This window comes from Syngnathus typhle, unplaced genomic scaffold (assembly GCF_033458585.1).
Source record: "Syngnathus typhle isolate RoL2023-S1 ecotype Sweden unplaced genomic scaffold, RoL_Styp_1.0 HiC_scaffold_337, whole genome shotgun sequence".
Classification (NCBI taxonomy): domain Eukaryota; kingdom Metazoa; phylum Chordata; class Actinopteri; order Syngnathiformes; family Syngnathidae; genus Syngnathus; species Syngnathus typhle.
This window is the reverse complement of record NW_026872241.1, coordinates 5,675-12,500: the sequence shown is the minus strand read 5'-3', so window position 1 is coordinate 12,500 and position 6,826 is coordinate 5,675.

Here is a 6,826-nt window from a genome sequence, read left to right as displayed (position 1 = left end):
GGGGATGAGGCAGCATCCTCGGGCAGCAGGCGGGAGGAGGCAGCCTCCCCTTAGTATAACTTAGTCTCCGGAGAATGACAGCGGGCGCGCGCAAGAGGCCAGTCCGGGGATGAGGCAGCATCCTCGGGCAGCAGGCGGGAGGAGGCAGCCTCCCCTTAGTATAACTTAGTCTCCGGAGAATGACAGCGGGCGCGCGCAAGAGGCCAGTCCGGGGATGAGGCAGCATCCTCGGGCAGCAGGCGGGAGGAGGCAGCCTCCCCTTAGTATAACTTAGTCTCCGGAGAATGACAGCGGGCGCGCGCAAGAGGCCAGTCCGGGGATGAGGCAGCATCCTCGGGCAGCAGGCGGGAGGAGGCAGCCTCCCCTTAGTATAACTTAGTCTCCGGAGAATGACAGCGGGCGCGCGCAAGAGGCCAGTCCGGGGATGAGGCAGCATCCTCGGGCAGCAGGCGGGAGGAGGCAGCCTCCCCTTAGTATAACTTAGTCTCCGGAGAATGACAGCGGGCGCGCGCAAGAGGCCAGTCCGGGGATGAGGCAGCATCCTCGGGCAGCAGGCGGGAGGAGGCAGCCTCCCCTTAGTATAACTTAGTCTCCGGAGAATGACAGCGGGCGCGCGCAAGAGGCCAGTCCGGGGATGAGGCAGCATCCTCGGGCAGCAGGCGGGAGGAGGCAGCCTCCCCTTAGTATAACTTAGTCTCCGGAGAATGACAGCGGGCGCGCGCAAGAGGCCAGTCCGGGGATGAGGCAGCATCCTCGGGCAGCAGGCGGGAGGAGGCAGCCTCCCCTTAGTATAACTTAGTCTCCGGAGAATGACAGCGGGCGCGCGCAAGAGGCCAGTCCGGGGATGAGGCAGCATCCTCGGGCAGCAGGCGGGAGGAGGCAGCCTCCCCTTAGTATAACTTAGTCTCCGGAGAATGACAGCGGGCGCGCGCAAGAGGCCAGTCCGGGGATGAGGCAGCATCCTCGGGCAGCAGGCGGGAGGAGGCAGCCTCCCCTTAGTATAACTTAGTCTCCGGAGAATGACAGCGGGCGCGCGCAAGAGGCCAGTCCGGGGATGAGGCAGCATCCTCGGGCAGCAGGCGGGAGGAGGCAGCCTCCCCTTAGTATAACTTAGTCTCCGGAGAATGACAGCGGGCGCGCGCAAGAGGCCAGTCCGGGGATGAGGCAGCATCCTCGGGCAGCAGGCGGGAGGAGGCAGCCTCCCCTTAGTATAACTTAATCTCCGGAGAATGACAGCGGGCGCGCCTAAGAGGCTGGTCCGGGGACCAGGCACTCTCCCCGGACAACAAAGCACGTCCCCCTCCTGAGTGGACAAAAAAAATCCACTCCTGGTACCTAGAATTTTCTCCAGCGGCGGGCTGGGAGTCTAATCTTTCTCCTGGCCGAGAAAAGAGCACTCTCCCCGGACAACAAAGCACGTCCCCCTCCTGAGTGGACAAAAAAAATCCACTCCTGGTACCTAGAATTTTCTCCAGCGGCGGGCTGGGAGTCTAATCTTTCTCCTGGCCGAGAAAAGAGCACTCTCCCCGGACAACAAAGCACGTCCCCCTCCTGAGTGGACAAAAAAAATCCACTCCTGGTACCTAAGATTTTCTCCAGCGGCGGGCTGGGAGTCTAATCTTTCTCCTGGCCGAGAAAAGAGCACTTTCCCCCGGACAACAAAGCACGTCCCCCTCCTGAGTGGACAAAAAAAATCCACTCCTGGTACCTAGAATTTTCTCCAGCGGCGGGCTGGGAGTCTAATCTTTCTCCTGGCCGAGAAAAGAGCACTTTCCCCCGGACACCAAACCAGCCAACGTCCCCCTCCTGAGTGGACAAAAAAAATCCACTCCTGGTACCTAAAATTTTCTCCAGCGGCGGGCTTGGGACGAAAATCAATCTTCCTCCCGAAATTAAACCACTATTGGCGGACGCCAGCCCCAAGCGCCAGCCCCGACCGCCACCCCCCGACCGCCACAAGGCGACCGCCACAAGGCGACCGCCACAAGGCGACCGCCACCGGCCCCAAGCGCCAGCCCCGACCGCCACCCCCCGACCGCCACAAGGCGACCGCCACAAGGCGACCGCCACAAGGCGACCGCCACAAGGCGACCGCCACAAGGCGACCGCCACTGGCCCCAAGCGCCAGCCCCGACCGCCACCCCCCGACCGCCACAAGGCGACCGCCACAAGGCGACCGCCACAAGGCGACCGCCACAAGGCGACCGCCACAAGGCGACCGCCACAAGGCGACCGCCACCGGCCCCAAGCGCCAGCCCCGACCGCCACCCCCCGACCGCCACAAGGCGACCGCCACAAGGCGACCGCCACAAGGCGACCGCCACAAGGCGACCGCCACAAGGCGACCGCCACCGGCCCCAAGCGCCAGCCCCGACCGCCACCCCCCGACCGCCACAAGGCGACCGCCACAAGGCGACCGCCACAAGGCGACCGCCACAAGGCGACCGCCACAAGGCGACCGCCACTGGCCCCAAGCGCCAGCCCCGACCGCCACCCCCCGACCGCCACAAGGCGACCGCCACAAGGCGACCGCCACAAGGCGACCGCCACAAGGCGACCGCCACAAGGCGACCGCCACAAGGCGACCGCCACTGGCCCCAAGCGCCAGCCCCGACCGCCACCCCCCGACCGCCACAAGGCGACCGCCACAAGGCGACCGCCACCGGCCCCAAGCGCCAGCCCCGACCGCCACCCCCCGACCGCCACAAGGCGACCGCCACAAGGCGTTAGTGGCCGCGCCCGGTACTTTACTGGACCCTATTTGGCCCGCGGACCGGCCGGCGTCGCTTCCTTGAATGCTTAGCCGCCTTTCGAGCTGCCATGCCGGGCTTGAGTTAGTGGTTTGCGCCCGGTACTCTACGTTAAAAGTCAGGCGGAACGGCTCTGAAGCTCCAGACGGTGCTTCCTTGAATGCTTAGCCGCCTTTCGAGCTGCCATGCCGGGCTTGAGTTAGTGGTTTGCGCCCGGTACTCTACGTTAAAAGTCAGGCGGAACGGCTCTGAAGCTCCAGACGGTGCTTCCTTGAATGCTTAGCCGCCTTTCGAGCTGCCATGCCGGGCTTGAGTTAGTGGTTTGCGCCCGGTACTCTACGTTAAAAGTCAGGCGGAACGGCTCTGAAGCTCCAGACGGTGCTTCCTTGAATGCTTAGCCGCCTTTCGAGCTGCCATGCCGGGCTTGAGTTAGTGGTTTGCGCCCGGTACTCTACGTTAAAAGTCAGGCGGAACGGCTCTGAAGCTCCAGACGGTGCTTCCTTGAATGCTTAGCCGCCTTTCGAGCTGCCATGCCGGGCTTGAGTTAGTGGTTTGCGCCCGGTACTCTACGTTAAAAGTCAGGCGGAACGGCTCTGAAGCTCCAGACGGTGCTTCCTTGAATGCTTAGCCGCCTTTCGAGCTGCCATGCCGGGCTTGAGTTAGTGGTTTGCGCCCGGTACTCTACGTTAAAAGTCAGGCGGAACGGCTCTGAAGCTCCAGACGGTGCTTCCTTGAATGCTTAGCCGCCTTTCGAGCTGCCATGCCGGGCTTGAGTTAGTGGTTTGCGCCCGGTACTCTACGTTAAAAGTCAGGCGGAACGGCTCTGAAGCTCCAGACGGTGCTTCCTTGAATGCTTAGCCGCCTTTCGAGCTGCCATGCCGGGCTTGAGTTAGTGGTTTGCGCCCGGTACTCTACGTTAAAAGTCAGGCGGAACGGCTCTGAAGCTCCAGACGGTGCTTCCTTGAATGCTTAGCCGCCTTTCGAGCTGCCATGCCGGGCTTGAGTTAGTGGTTTGCGCCCGGTACTCTACGTTAAAAGTCAGGCGGAACGGCTCTGAAGCTCCAGACGGTGCTTCCTTGAATGCTTAGCCGCCTTTCGAGCTGCCATGCCGGGCTTGAGTTAGTGGTTTGCGCCCGGTACTCTACGTTAAAAGTCAGGCGGAACGGCTCTGAAGCTCCAGACGGTGCTTCCTTGAATGCTTAGCCGCCTTTCGAGCTGCCATGCCGGGCTTGAGTTAGTGGTTTGCGCCCGGTACTCTACGTTAAAAGTCAGGCGGAACGGCTCTGAAGCTCCAGACGGTGCTTCCTTGAATGCTTAGCCGCCTTTCGAGCTGCCATGCCGGGCTTGAGTTAGTGGTTTGCGCCCGGTACTCTACGTTAAAAGTCAGGCGGAACGGCTCTGAAGCTCCAGACGGTGCTTCCTTGAATGCTTAGCCGCCTTTCGAGCTGCCATGCCGGGCTTGAGTTAGTGGTTTGCGCCCGGTACTCTACGTTAAAAGTCAGGCGGAACGGCTCTGAAGCTCCAGACGGTGCTTCCTTGAATGCTTAGCCGCCTTTCGAGCTGCCATGCCGGGCTTGAGTTAGTGGTTTGCGCCCGGTACTCTACGTTAAAAGTCAGGCGGAACGGCTCTGAAGCTCCAGACGGTGCTTCCTTGAATGCTTAGCCGCCTTTCGAGCTCTCCTGCCCGGCGTGGGTTTCGCGTCCGCGCCCGGTACATTATGGAAGCCAAAAAAAAAAAAATTCTGAGTGGGACCGGCCTGGGGGGCTTCCTTGAAAGCCCATCCGCCCTCCGAGCTCTCCCACCGGTCGTGGGTTGGCGTCCGCCACTGCTCAAAGCGAACTTCAAATTATCTGCTTAATAATGTGGAACACCATTCTTAAGTAGTTTTTCCTTAATTTGGGCTCAACTGGCCGGTAATGATCCCCGGTGTCTGAGATTGATCTCAGTGATCCAAAGAGCCCTGACACGTAATACCATCCATGAGTTTAATTGAAAAACAAAAAATGTAATCTTTATGACACATAAATACAATTTGCATAATAATTTGGAACACAGTGTAGACTTCCAGCGGACCGCGCGCGGCTCGGCTGACGGCGCAGCGCGATCTGGTACCGCTGCGCGGGACGAAACACGCCCCGTGCAGAGTTCCAGGCGGCCGGGAAGACATTTAAGCGCTGCCGCTGCAGCTGCGGCGGGGATTTGCCGTCCTCCGGTGGACACGACGAGTAAATACACCAGCAATCGCACTTACACCGTGTTCCAAATTATTATGCAAGTGACATTTATCTCAGATTTTCCTAAATAGTCGATGCAAAATGAGTCAGCATAATTTTCAAGTCATCAACCATTATTTTGATGAATTCTAATTTTATTGAACAAACCTCCGAATGATCACAGAATTTTTAAAAAATAAAAAACTTAAAATGCACTGTTCCACATTATTACGCACAACAGAGTTTTATAACATTTTATAGGTTTTTATGAACTGAAATGCCCATCTTAAGAATTTACAGCATTAGGAGGTCATATTTACTGAAATCAAAAGCTATTTCAAAGAAAAGACAAACAAGTTACATTTTAACATAGGACCCTTTATTTCAATAAAAAACAAAGTTACATTTTAACATAGGACCCTTTGTTCAACAGCAGCTTCACGATTCTTCCATCCACTGAACTTGTGAGTTTTTGTACAGTTTCTGGTTGAATTTCTTGGCAGGATCTAAGAATAGCCTGCCAGAGCTGCTCTTTGGAATTGAACTGCCTCCCACCTTCGTAGATTTTCTGCTTGACGATGCTCCACAAGTTTTCAATAGGATTGAGGTCAGGGGAGCATGGGGGCCACACCATCAGTTTCTCTCCCTTTATTCCCATAGATGCCAAAGACGTTGACGTATTTCTTGCAGCATGAGACGGTGCATTGTCATGCATGAAGATGATCTTTTGACGGAAAGCACGGTTCTTCCTGTTGTACCATGGACAGAAGTGTTGAGTCAGAAATTCCACGTAGTTAACAGACGTAATTTTGACGCCTTCAGGGACCCTAAAGGGGCCAAGCAGCTCTCTCCCCATGATTCCGGCCCAAAACATCACTCCGCCACCTCCCTGCTGACGCCGCAGCCTTGTTGGGCTATCGTGGCCGTCCACCAACCATCCACGACTCCATCCATCTGTAAAGTCAAGTCAAATCAAGTTTATTTGTATAGCCCTAAATCACAAGCAGTCTCAAAGGGCTTCACATAGACAGAAATTGACAATTATTCTCAAAGCATCCCCTGAGCTCTCAAAAGTGCAAGGAAAAACTTAAAAAACCCTACCTGGCCCATCCAAGGTGGCACGGCACTCGTCGGTGAACAGGACTGTCTGAAAATTTGTCTTCATGTAAGTCTGGGCCCACTGCAGCCGTTTCTGCTTGTTCGCGTTGTTCAGGGGTGGCCGAATGGAGGGTTTCCGCACAACTGCAAGCCTCTGGAGGATCCTGCACCTCGTCGTTCGTGGGACTTCACTGGCACCAGCAGCGTCGAATATTTGTTTGCTCGTCTTTAGTGGCATGCTTGCAGCCGCCCTCTTGATTCGATTTGTTTGTCTTGCAGAAACCTTCCTTGTCGTGCCTTTGTCTGCACGAACGCGCGTTTGCTCCGAATCAGCGACGAATTTCTTCAAAGTTCGATGGTCGCGCTTAAGCTTTCGTGCAATATCGAATGTCTGCATACCTTGTCCAAGGCATCGAACGATTTCACGCTTCTCGACAGCAGAGAGATCCTTTTTCCTCCCCATGGTTGAACGAAATGGCCGAACGCTTAAAAACGCGGAACTTAAATAGACTTGTTAATTACTACAATTGCGCTCACCTGGCAGACTACCATGGACTGTACCATGACTGAGGGTGATTTCAGTACTTGAAAAACAAAAAATGTAATCTTTATGACACTTAAATACATTTTGCATAATAATTTGGAACACGGGACCGTGTTCCAAATTATTATGCAAAGGATATTTATCTCAGATTTTCCTAAATAGCTTCCTTGAAATGTTACCCGGCTTTTGAGCTCTCCTGCCGGGCGTGGGTTTGCGTCAG